General features: G+C 44.3%; 1 long non-coding RNA gene across 1 annotated transcript in view; it reads right to left on the reverse strand.

Moving 5' to 3' along the window:
- Positions 1 to 773: 773 nt before the first annotated feature.
- The window catches only part of LOC114093360 (uncharacterized), a 117,821-nt gene continuing 104,919 nt past the window's right edge, over positions 774 to 13,675 (reverse strand). The window contains exon 3 of the long non-coding RNA XR_011708427.1: positions 774 to 1,249. This is a non-coding gene — a long non-coding RNA (uncharacterized lncRNA). The remainder of the gene's footprint in view (positions 1,250 to 13,675) is intronic.

Raw genomic sequence — 13,675 nt, forward strand, 5'->3', positions numbered from 1 at the left:
CATAGAAGCATGAAGTAACTGGAGGAGATCAGAATAGTCAAAGATCAGTGAAGGGCTGGAGGGAAAGGGGATGCTTAGTGTTTGCATGCATGCATGCATGCATGAATGAAGTCCTCATTCCTGCCTGAGAGGCCTAGCAGCACCATTTCCTAGGGTTTCTCCCTAGCACTTCTGGTTTGTCTCTTAAGGAGGAACAAGATCCACCACTGCCCTGAAAGCCATTTACAGACACACAAATAGGAAAGACATTTGAAATGACAAAATATAATCCCATAAATAAAGGAAGGGGGCCTCCTCGGTTTGGTGAACCTGGGGGAAATTGGGGCCCCTCACAGAGAAGGGAATTCCCCCAATGACCCTTGAAAAACCCCAGCAAAAGGCTGAATTAGGCAAGGGGTTAATTGACATTTCTTGAATTGATTTAAGCTATAAAAGTCTCCTGCTGCTCGTGGCCCCAGTGGAGGCCCCTGAAGTCCCAGGTCGAAGACCGAGCACTGCGCCCCTGATTCTCCGCCTCTGGCCTTGGCGCAGCGCGGGAGCGTGGCGGAGCAGCAGTGGGCGACTCCCGCCCCGCGTCGGCCCTGGCCATCGCAGAGCCCCAGCTCCTTTGTGGCGCGCTCCTGGCGCGGTTGCCTTTGTGCCTCGGGGGCCGCACGCCCCACTGCGCAGCCGCCTTCTGCAGGGATCACCCCTGCCGCGGCGCCATACCTGGCCCTTTGTCACCAGCTGCCAAAGAATTCAGAAAATCAAATTTATTTCCCGATTACTGTCGCAGCGCCTCTTTGTACCGGGGGTCTCTTTAACTGTTGAAATTCCAGCAGACATTGTGAAGGCCTTTATGGCGCAAAATAAAAGCCGCCGGGGTCCTGCCGCCCCTCCCAGCTCCTCTGGCTCCCGAGCCCCTGTGGGAACCGGGCAGAACTTCTCCAGGAGCCAAAGCCCCAAGCCCGAGGGGCTCACGCGTCTTCCTGCTTGCCTGCTAAAGGGATGAATCGATAAGCATCTTGAGTCCAGCAGGGTCTACTTCCCTTTTTCACCCACTGGGGATGAATAGATGAATGATAACTCCACGTCTTACAAGCCCAGCACGGTCCCCGACTCTCCGGGCAAGTCCAGTCTCATTCTGAGTGTGCAGCGCTGCCAGCTCCACCGGAGCCTCGGTGCCAGGCTGATTGGAAAACGCCTCTCCTGTTCTGGATTCCCAGGTTATAGATGTTGCCTTTCCTTTCCTCCATTGCGTTGACATTTCCTGAAAGGAACACAAAACGTTGTCTTGCAGAGTTTTTACTCCCTTTTGCTTTCTCTCCCCCCCCCCCTTCCTTTCTTTCCTTTCCTTTTTTCTTTCTTTCTTTTTTTTTTTTTGTAATTACATAGGAACATAGATGTTCTTTTAATTTTTTGAAGAAAACCATTAAGAGGCAATCTGGAGAGGGCATGCGCTCACAGCACATACCACAGCACTTCTATCTGCTTGACAAGTGAAAATATGCACAACTCCAGCGAGGCGTCAACATCGGTCCAGCAATAAATAACTCTGGTGTGAAAAGTTACAAAGACGATCATAATTTATATGCTCATTAGAAAATAATACATAGTACTATAACTTGAATTAGATGGTCATGGGAAAAAGAAATCTATAATAGAATTAGATCCATTGATTGTAAGTTATACTTGTTATAAAGTTTTTGCAAACTCCTTAAAAATAATAATACAGAGCACTTAATGTGGTAGTCTTTTCTTCCCCCTCCCTACTGTTTATTATTATTACTGTGAGAATTTGGAGATGCCACTCAGTCATTCTGTGCTACAGTAAGTAAACATAAATCAATGCCAAATTTTCTAACAGCATTCCCCTCTATACACATGTGTCTCTACACACACACACACACACACACTAGCGCTTGGGCCACTCAGCTTCCCCATAATTTCACAAAAGAGTGACTCTAATGTTTGCTGCTTCGTGGGGAGCCAGTGGGCATGGCGGTGAATTGGATACCTACACCAGAGAGGGCCTGAGAGGCGTAATCAAATAAGGGAACCACTTGAACTGCTCTCCCAGCAGGAGCAGGAGGGAGGCCTTGAGAGGTTACAGGTGCTTTTCATCCAGCCTTGCAGGAGAGCACCAACTTCCTGCTGCTAGAAATTTGTCTGCAAATTTTTCCCTCATTCAGACAGAGAGCTGGGGTCCAAGTGACACTGGGTTGATATGATAACTTGATTAAGTCTGGGGACAGATGACACGGGAGCACCAAGTCAGCTCAAAGGAATCTGTGCTCTCCTCTTTAACCTCTCCTTGGGAGCCTACAAATTATATCTATTAATGTATCAGCCCCCTGGCATTGCACAAAGACCGTGTCTGCTTAAATGTGTGTCAATCACTCGCAGGGGCTTGTGTGGGATTCCCAACACATTTTCATTTTTCTCTGCTCCATCTTAAACAAACGTTTAACCTGAAGGTTGTTCAGGCTAAGACTCACAGTTCCCTCCTCCTGCTAAAATCACTTTGGAGGTAGAAGTCAGCAGAAGTGTTCAGAGTTATCTTTAAATGGGCCCTAGACAGCTGGAGCTTATCCTGGGGGAAGGAAACTGTGAGGAAGAAGGGTTTGGAAACTCCATCCAATGAAGCATGGTGGACCACAGGGGAATTAGCCTGGAGAAGAAAAAACGGAGAAAAGTTGAGAGCTGAAGAAGTGCCAGGGGAAAACGGATGAGTTTTCTGAGGGTCCCAGGAGAGAGCCCTGGGAGAAACAGGCGTTCACCAAGTGCCAGCAAAGTGCCTAGTTGAAAAATGGGCCACGTGCAGGGGCCGCCCTCGTGGATGTGAGGACATCTGCAGTGTGGTCCAGCTGCACCAGCCAGACACAGCCTCCCCTCCTGGTCTCTGACCCCAGAGCCAGTCTGCACAAGACAGATGAAACTTCACTTCAATAGTGTGGCTTTTTTTTTTTTTTTTTAATCGCGGCTTAATTTAAAAAGTGACAAAATGTCCAGTGTACTCTTCACTGAGTACGGTAAATGAAACCTGGGTATCTACTGGCTAGTTAGGACACAGAACATTTCCATTACCCGCAAAGTTTCCCCTGTGCCCCCTGATTAACCTCCTGAGACTACAAGAAATGTGCTAATCTTATCCTTCCAGTGGAACATAGGGTCTCTATTATATAATAAGAACTTTATAATAAATGACAGGCTGGTATCATGGAATAATGATTATACTGGGAGGGAACATGTCTCCCCATGGCCTGCCAATCACTATTTTGATTTCTAGCACCCTCAGTTCATTTGTCTGCTGGAGAACTACATTTAAGTAGATTATACAACAGTATTCTAGGTGTCTTCCTTCTCTACCTTTTGAGATTCATCCTTATACTTTGCTTTGTTTTCTTTGCTGAGTAGGATTCCCTAGTGAGGATCTAACAAACTGGTTTATCTTTTCTGCTGAGAGAGATGCTTAGGTTGTTTCTTATGTAAGCCTATTATGAATGTAGTGCTATTAATGGGTTTATAGAATTTTTTCATTTCTGGGTCATAGGATTGGGATATAATCCAAATGCCATTTTAAACACCATTGCAAAATAAGGAAAGCCACAGGTCATGATTGGTGTGGTCTCCAGTCAAGACAGGAAGGATTTTCTGGGACATGACATTTTCTAGCTGTTGTCCCCATCCTTCCTAAAATTCACAAGTTGCCTCTCCATTCCTCTCGCTGGTGGGCTGGAGGCAGATACTGGGACCAATCTAGGTGGCCTGGGAATTTTCATGAGCAAGAACATCTACTGCAGCAGAATGGGTGTTGGCATCATTTGTGTCGGCTCAAAATATCTGGATGTCCATCAACTGAGCTCCTACTAGGTGGAGTAGGGGTGGGGAAATGTGGCTAGGACTGTGGAAAGAGAGATGAATCTGATAAGGTCTCTGTCTTTAAAGAGCTTACAAGTCTAGAAGGAGAAATAAATAAGAATGAAACCCTAAGTGGACATCCAGCAAACTCTTAAAAGTGTGCTGGTGCTGGTGTTCTGGGGACATGGCCAGACCAAGCAGAGCAAACCCCTCTGAGCAATGGGAGAAAAACCTTCCACCCTGGGAGAATGGTCCCATTCATGAAAGAGGACATCAGATGGAGGGAAAGTTGGATTTGGACTTGGAACAGGTATTTGAGAGCCTAGGTCAGTTTAGCCACCTAGAAACAGGAAGCCAGGTAGCCCCATATGGGTTTATCACCTCACTTCAGGTGGCCCTGAGAGTCACATTGGCATTAAGGGTTAGAAAGTCACACAAACCCATCAAAACACAGAATGTTGGTCTTGGGAGGCCCTTTCCACACCATTCCAGGAACAGATGGGGAAACTGAGGTCCAAGGTAAGAGAAGATTCTTTCCCAATGACACAGGGGGAAAAAAACATTTTCCCTCCCAATACAATCATTATTCTATTACACCAGCCTGCTATTTATCATAAAGTTCTTATCATATAATAGAGAACCTCCACTGAAAGAATAAGACAAACACATTTCCTGTAGCTTCATCAGGTTAATCAGATTTTGCCTGTGAAATCACACTTTGCCTACAAACAGCTGTTACACTCAGAGAGACATATTTTCATCCAGAAGTTATCCAAAGGGTGTGATAAAAACAGTAGGACCATGTTAGGTTAGGGCCTGTGTGATTAGGGCTCATTCATCCTTACACAAGTTATTTATTTTTCTAATTGTTAGGCTTTTGGTTTATTTCCTGGTCATTTTTCTATACACAGGCTTGACAACTGTATAATCACAGAATACTATATAAACAATTTTTATATTCTGCTTTTTTCTCTATTATAGAGTAAAACTTCCTTGTTTTGGCCAAACCACTTCAATTCTTAAAAACATGGATGTATATTGCATTACTGCAAGCGGTGGGGATGGAAGGGGGGTTGTGAGTCTATTGAGTTTCCATACTGCCTTCCAAACAGTTATCACTGAATTTGTTTTGTTTAAAAGAGGAAAAAAATGTATTTCAGCTTATGAGAATTTGGCAGGAATTCTTTTAAAATTAATTTGCAAACCAGAAGGAACAAAGATAGCAATTTATGATTCCTTATAGTATTTTAGTGGTAATAAAATTTATAAAGTACTTGAAACGTGCACAACATCTTAAACTTTTTGAAACACTTTTTTTATGCATCGTTTTAAAGGGAACCTCTGTTGAGCAGCAAGACACGTGCTATCTCTCTTTTACAGACTGAGAAAATAGAGGTCTGGGGGTGAGTGACTTGTCAAGATCATGTAGCAAGTCAGGCTACACTGGCTTCCTCCACAACACTCTTTGCCCACCAAGCAATACAGCACCACTCAACAGCTGGCACCCAAACACAATGCAGAGCAGCCCAGCACTGCTAACAGAGTAGTTTTTGAGTTAATGGTGAGATCTACGACCACAGATTTTTTTCTTAACACACAGTCTTCGTTTCTATAGGTCTTCTGCCAGAAACCTGGCTGCCTACCTAATAATTCACAATGCCCGGTGCAAAATAAAATGGCTGGCATCCTTGTTCAAAAACCAAGGGAAATGTGCCAGTAAAGGTCCTGAAATGTAAAGCTTTTTCCTTTTCTCTGGTGGTTTTTCTCACAACTTATAATGGTAGGTTTTTAAATTTTATAATTAATGTCATTCTAAGTAAAGAAAAATGGAAAATTTTAAACTGTTAGAATGAGTTTTAATCTATTCATCGTTATTCTTTAATTGAGTTATAAAACAACTCAATTTATAAATCAAATATTATTTATAAAATAATTTTGTGGCTCTGGGGATTGAACCCAGGGGGCTCTACCACTGAGCCATATCCCTAGCCCTTTTCATTTTTCATTTTGAGACAGGGTCTCAGTGGTTATCAAGGCTGGATTTGAACTTGCAATTCTCCTGAATAGCTGAGATCGAAGATATTGCAGTTTATCTTTAAATTGTACAGTGCCAGTCTTAAATACAAATCCAAAGGCGTTGAACTCCTAGATAGAATCATGGAAGTCACAGGAGTTTTATTTTGCAGCCCTTACATGCACGTGTTTTGTTGTTGTTGTTGTTGTTGTTTACCAGAACAGTGGCAGTCACAAAACTAAGCCTGCTGAGGTTCTGCTGAGGTTCTTGCTCTGGGAAATGCACACACAGGCTCCAGCCCTCTCTGCTGATGAGGTTAACCCGAAGGACGAGGAGGTATGTATGGTAGGAGAACTATCTCCTTCTGTTGTTATTTTAGCATAGACAGTTGGCTGATACAGAGAAGGAAGATGAGTAAGAAAAGATATGGTAGGGTCCTTTGGTCATTCATGTTTCTTAGAATGTCATTGTCTTTGATCCAATCGTTCCATGTGGTTCGAATGGAAAACCTAGTCTCTGAGTACCATCAGCACCCCCACCCCCACCCCCTTCACTCACTCAGCTGTGGCCATGACACACCTTCCTTGGGTCTCACAGAACTCCTGGACCCCCTGGATTTCTGTACCCCTGGGACATGGAGATTGCTGTGTGGACAGGGTAACAAGGAACTGCCATTGCATAAACCATTTGTTCTACTGTCTCATCTGATCTTACTTTCCAAGCAGAGGCTTCAGCTTCGACATGAAATCACCAAAATGTGAAGATGGCAACAGCAGAGTGTCAAACCAAGCACAGCGTCCTCCTGAGCACGGAATCCTATGCTGCCAGTCGCATGCCAAGGTCAGCTTTGACTATGACTAGTTCAAAGGCTTTGAGGGTGTGGACATGTCTCTGAGGGCTGAACTGTAGGTGAACTTCTAAGTGAGATCCAAGGTGGACCTGCCTTGCCACACCCCTGGGCCAGATGCGCCTCAGGAAAATGTCATCCCAAACAGAAGATGGAGCTCCCAGGTCTGCCCCACCCAAGATCTACCTGGTGGGGCTGGGCAACTTGGGGATCAGGAAGGGGAGGGGAAGGTACAAATGAGCTGCCTACATCTGGAGTAGAGTGGAAGAAGTCTCATGGAGGAAATGCTATCATGAATTCACCTAGGGATATTCTTCTTTCTCTACAAATAACATGGGTTTATTTGTTCTTTTATTTATCATTATTATTATCATTGGTACTAGGGATTAAATGCGGGGGAGGGGGAGCTCTACCGCTAAACTACATCCACAGCCCTTTTTATTTGATTTCAAGACAGAATCTCACTCAATTGCCCAGGCTGGCCTCAAACTTGCAATTCTCCTGCCTCAGCCTCCTGAGTCATTGGGATTACAGGTGTGCGCCACCACGCCCAGCTCAAGATAATGTTTTAAAGAAACTCATCAGTGAAGGTATCTCTTCTGATGCATTATACAATCTAAAATCCTTGGGTCACAGCTCCAATTCTTGATGTATGACTGAGTAGATTGCTTAACTGCTCTGAGCCTCCCTTCACTTACCTGCAAAATGGGAAGAACGTCTCCTAATCCCGAGGCAGATCCTCACGAGAATTCCAGGGAGAAGGGAGGGTAAGCTATACATCACTGTCCACACGAAGGCCGACACGCTGCCCTGGCATGTTGGAAGCCTATGTAGGGACACTCCATAGCTCATGCAGACGCCATCAGGAAATTTCAGTCTGGGGCAGAGTGATTTACAAAGCCTGCTCAGAAGTGGAGTCAATTAAGGTCAGCTTTCTATGTTGCTAAACAACAGGGGATTCTGGGTTCAGTAACCTTGAAAGGCAGGCCCAACACACCCCTTGAGAGCGGGCTTTTCAGAGGGTTCAAAGGAAGGCGAAACAAAAGCCCCTCTTTGTGATGTTTTCACTCTTCCTTCATTGTCCTCTTTCACCCTCTGAGGGCCTTCCTGTAAAGAAAGGGGCTGCTAATGTGCGGAGTGGGAGTTTAAAATTGTCCAGGGCCAACAATGTTGGCACATTCTGCCGGGCCTCATTACAGAACCATCTGAAATGCTTGGGAAGTGTTTCCCACTCATTAGCATAAATAGCAGAAAAACTCTTTCACAAACAAAGCAGGTTCCATCTGCCCCCAGTATGTCCTCACCTTGACTTCAAATGGCCAGTCCCTCCCCCAGCACAATACCAGGGGCGCAGGCCTCCAAGGCCCCAAACACCCCACTTCAGAATGGCATTCAGTGAAATATCAACACGGTAACCTGCATGTTTATTCATTGGCCAGCCCCCTCCTTTTAATGGAGTCCGTGCCCATTGTGGCCACTTGATTCTTTCACAGACCTGAAAGGGACAGGCAGGGAGAGGCTTGCTCTTGGAGCTGTGGGGAGCCTTAGCAACCCACACCTTGTGAGTGGGTCGACCGGGCTAATTAGGTTTGTTCTGCCTTTTTGGTCCAAGCAGATTTTGTCAGGTATTCGGCTATGGGATTAAAGAGTCATTAATCACCCAGGCCTGACGCTGACAAGGTGGCTTTCACGATGAAGTCCCCTTCCTGGTGTGGGGAGCCAAGGCCGGATCTGTTTTGCATTACACTGCAGAAGAATGGAACATGGGCTGCTTCTTCCCGGTCCACCTCAGAGGACACCAACCAGGGGGTCCTGGCCTTAAAGAGTCTGGTGCCAGGAGCAAGACAGCTTCAACCTCCAAGGCAAACATGTTCACAGCAGCTGGGCGGAGGCGGCTGGGCTGCAGGAGGGCATCTCCCAGAACAAGATCATAGTACCACGGAACTGGGGTGGGGGACCTTAGTCACCAGCCACCCAGCACCACTGAAGAAAGCACTGAGGCTCAGAAAGGGAAAGAGCCTCTCCCAAGGACACACAGCAAGTCACCATGGGATTCAGGATTTAAACTGGGCATGTCACCTCTCTTGCCATTATAACATCGAATGCGAATCTATACTTTTTGTTTTGTTTTGTTTGAGGTGCTGGAATAATTGAAGTTATATGCCATTTTTAGCAAGATGGCATGACAAAGAACTCAGCAACTACTAGTTCTCACTCAACACAACAGTTCTCCTAAGTAGGTATTGTTGTTTCTTCTTCTTTTTTTTTAATAGACAAAGAAACCAAGATACAGAAATTTTCCATAGCTCTCTCACAGCCTAGCTCCCGTCCTGCACCTGATTGCCTTATGAAAAGATAAGAGTTCTCTAAATCCAGGTGTTCTCATGAACTTTCATTATTACTTACATAAATCATAAATTCAAAGCTTAGCTCAGGTAAACATCAGATTATCTTGATTCATTAAGTTGTTTCCCTTTCATCTCTTACACTAGTGATAAGCTTATCTCCGCTGATGTTTTTCTTGCTTTTCTTTCTTCGTTTATTCTTTCAGCAATATAGCAAACATTTATTGGGCACCTATGATGCCAAGTGCTGGGGATACCAAGATTTATGCCCCCTTTCTCATGAAGTGGTTAGAAAGGAGCTTCTCACCAATGAGGGAGTAAACCAAGAAAGAGGAAGACAGACTGTGGGAAACAGCAGGTCTGGCAGAGAAGGGCAGTGCAGGCAATCCCTCCAATGCAGAGGGGGATCCCAGAATCCACCTGATGCAGAGGGCAGCTGCCTGCGCTGCTGCAGGGAGAACCCAGGACAGGCTTCTGCCCTCAGATGATTGTGACAGAAGACTCAGTCATCTAAGCACGTGTGGAAGGGATTTAAAACTTTGGCAGAGTTTGAACTTTAATGATTGCTTAACACAAAGAAAACTACACCAAAAGAAAAAAAAAGATCAGACAGCTACTCATTCCAGCAAAGAAAAAGTAATCACAGAGTACTGCAGAACTCCATTCAAAGTATAATTTACATTTTCATATTGTAAATAGGGAATGTTGAATACACTACATTAGCACCTTACAACATCAGGAGGCTGTGGAATGGAAGAGAAGCTTATATATCATTGGGGGTGGGGTGCCAAGGCACAGGATGAAGTATAAACTCAGCTTTCATTGTAGAAATTCAAGAGTTAATGGTTACAATGAAAAGATCAAAACACAGAAAGACATGCACACTGGAGCTCTCTCTTGCAGAACTATTTGAATCTCTTAAGTTTTATGCAGGTATAACTTCAGTAAAGGCAAAAACTATAATCAAAAAGCCACTGGCTTATTGATTTTAAAGTCAGACATTGTGTTGGTTGTCAAGGGGTCCCAATGTCATTGGGAAGTTGTTAGTCAAGAAATGTTTTAAAATACCTGGGAAGTACTGGCCCTTTTGCAACCATTGTCCAAGCATGGAGTGAGAGAGCAAGGAAGTTCCAGGTGAGGGAGGACCAGTGTTTTGAATGAATGTAATTGGGGAAGGAAGGAAACTATGAGGAGCTGGAGCCAAGAACATTGATGTTTGGAAACAGGATGAGGTGGCACAATGTTGGAGAGACTGTCTTCTGGTTCCGTCTAGTGAAAGGGACAGGACTCAAAAGTCAGCCTAAGCTAGACCCAATTTGAAGCCCAACTCTGTACTTACAGATCACATGATTCCAGACAACCAATTTAACCTTCAGAGCCTCCCTTTCCATATTTATTAAAGAGAAAATAATACCCTCCACCCAGGATTGTTTTTATGGTTGGTTCAGTCACATTTAAAGTCACCCCTACTAAATGCTTAATAGGTATCAAATAAAAGCTAGTCCTCAAACACTCTCAGCAAAGCCCACAAGGTCAATAGTATTGTTTCTTGAAAGTATAAAAGAGATGGGGACTAGATCTTTGATAAATAAAGTGCTTGCTCCAGATTTACAAGGCCCCGGGTCCAATCCTCAGCACTGTGGAAAATAAATAAATAAATATAATATTCATCCCATGTTCCCTCCCATTATAGATCAGCATCCACTTATCAGAGAAGATATTTCCTCCTCCCTTCTTCCCTTGTTGTCCCGCCCCATCTCCCTGGCTCATCTGCAGCAGAAGCCTTGCCATCTCCCAAGGGCTTCTCCTGGCCTGTCATCGGCGTGTGTACACAGCCCACATTAGAGTTTATCCCAAAGACTTGAGGCTATTTTTGAAGAAGACTTAATGTTTCCATAACAAATAAAAATTGATTTAAACTTAGGAAAAATATCATCAGAGGCTGGCCTCTCAGACTTACAGGGGGTGGAAATGGGATCCCCAGAGGGAAAGTTTTAAAAATCAATGTAAATGACATTTACTTGTACTTTGGAGAGGAAGCACAGGTGGGGGGCAGGAGGCAGTGGAAGGTTGGGGGGAAATCTGTCTGAACAAGAGAGGTATAATTCAGAAGCTGCCACACAGTAAGTAGGAACCTCCAAGGGGGATTGATCATTTTCTACAGATCTGACAAGAAGGTTGATGGAGAGAAATCGTGACCAGACTTGCACCTGTCCTCGGGGAACATGAGACTCACTGCCAGCCTGGCTGAGCCCTGGTCACAGTCTGTGCAAGGAGGGGAAGGCCCAGCAGCATCCAGAGATGCTACACAAATCCTTCATTTATAATCACTGAGCTGGGGAGAATAATTAGTAGTGCATAGTTCTTTTTTGTTTGTTTGATTTTGTTTGTTTGTGGTGCTGGGGATTGAAGCCAGGGCCTCGTGCATATTAGGTAGGCAAGTACTCTACCACTGAGCCTAAACCCCAGCCCAATAATTAGTCTTTATAACCATAGCTAAAACCATGTATTAGTAAAACTGTAGCTGATATTTATAGAGCTCTTGGCATGTGCCGGACATTGTGCTAATTATTGGCATGCAATCCCTATTTAATTCTCATAACGATTCCACAAAGGAGTCTCCACTATAATGTTCCTTAATTTATGGATGAGAAAAATGAGGCTTAAAAAAGTGGCAACTTGCCCAAGTAAAACCAGGACTTAGACAAATGCTGTTTTGCCCTGATTCTCAAGCCCCACTTTTACTGCAGGATTGTTTTTAAAAATATTGATTTGTGTGAATTTTTTTTTTCCCTGAGTGTTCACAAACCTTCCAAGCATGCAGATGGTTCTGCCTCAGGGGTTTCTGAAGGACAGTAAGCAAAATACTGCCTGAAAAGTCAAGTCTCTTGCTGCATTTTTGTAAAATGTAAAAATGTGGTGATGATACCAGGTAACCCAGGAAGATTCTTGGGTTTTTTTTGTGTGTGTCTGTGTGTATGATGCTGGGGGTTGAACCCAGGGCCTTGTGCATGCAAGGCAAGCCCTCTACCAATCGAGCTATACCCCATCCCCTTGTGTAGCTCTTTGACCTCTGTCTTCTATGTTAAGAGTTTCATGAGGAGAGGGACAATACCTTGTCCTAACCTAGGAAGCAGCACAGATTTGGGTACTCAGTAGATGTTCAAGGGATACCTACTGAATGCTTGAGTGAACCACTGAGTGAACTTGGAACAATCATCGTTAGTCAAAACCTCAGGGGTCACGCAGCCCAACATCTTGAGAAGCTAAGAACTCCACACAATCTTCTTCTTCTTCTTTTTTTAGTTGTAGTTGGACACAATATCTTTATTTTATTTATCTATTTTTATGTGGTGCTGAGGATCGAACCCAGGACCTCGCACATGCTAGTCGAGCACTCTACTACTGAGCCACAACCCCAGCCCCTCCACACAATCTCTGAGTGACTTTCTTTCCCTTGACCTAGGTATCTTCAGTCTCCAAATTTATCCTAATGGATCAAGATCAAATCCTGAGCCATCTGCTTATAAACCACCATTGTCCTCCCCTGTCCTTAAGCTCACTGCAGTATTAGGCCTCTTCTATGGGTATTGCAATGCCCTCTGTCTCACAGAACCTCAGTCCTTCCAAGGCCCAAGAGGACATTATTGCTTTCTTTCTTCTTCCAAAGAGTTTTGTATTTTAATATGAGATTAAAAGGTCTTAAGATTTGTTCTTGGTCAACAGACGTTCGCTGAGTACTCACTCATAACTATGGACACTGTTCTAGAGGGTTCTACAGCAGTGAGCCATACATCTTCTGCTGCAGAAGACAGATAATAAAGTAGAGCCAATAAATAAAATAATTCAAAGAGCTATGAAGAAAATAAAACATGGTAAGGATGTTAAGAGACTGGAGGTGTGGGCTATTTTTGATCAGAAGTTAAAGAAGACTTCTTTGAGAAGGCCACATTTAAACTGAGACCAAAGAAGAAAAGGCCAGTCTGCAGAGCACACAGAGATAGAAGTCCAAGCAGAGGAAGTTACTGTCATGAAGGTCCTAAGGACCTGGCCTGTCTGCTAACCTATGACCAACGAAGCTTGTCAGGAGTCTGTGTTGTGGGGCAGAACATGGAGGGTCTTGAAGACCATGAAGGAAGACTGAATTTCATTCTGTAGGTACCAAGAGGCCATTGAGGAGTCTTAAGTAGAGGAGGGAATACATCCTCATTTCTTAAAGACCACTAAGGCTGCCAAATAGAGGGTGGCCTCTAAGCAAGAGGAACAGCGACAGGGAGACTAATGAATTGTAGTGGCCCAGCCAAGAGAAGAAATGTTCAAAGAGGAGACCAAGGGCAGTGCAGCTGTGAGAAGTGACCAAACCTGGGATATACTTTAGAGATAGAATTACCAAGAATTGTTGGCAGATTGGATGTGGGCTGTGAGGAGAAGAGATGGTTCAAGAGATACTCCTTTATTGTGGCGTGAGCGTAGGTGAATGGTGGTGCGTTTACTAATATGGAGAAGATTGGGAAAGAAGAACTTTGGGGGAGGGGTAACCAAGAGTTGCTTTGGGAGACATGAAGTTTAAGAGGTCTACAAAACAGTCCAGTGGAGATGCCAAGTAATCAGGCAACTAAAAGAATATAA

Source organism: Marmota flaviventris, chromosome 8, assembly GCF_047511675.1.
Source record: "Marmota flaviventris isolate mMarFla1 chromosome 8, mMarFla1.hap1, whole genome shotgun sequence".
NCBI classification, from domain to species: Eukaryota; Metazoa; Chordata; class Mammalia; order Rodentia; family Sciuridae; genus Marmota; species Marmota flaviventris.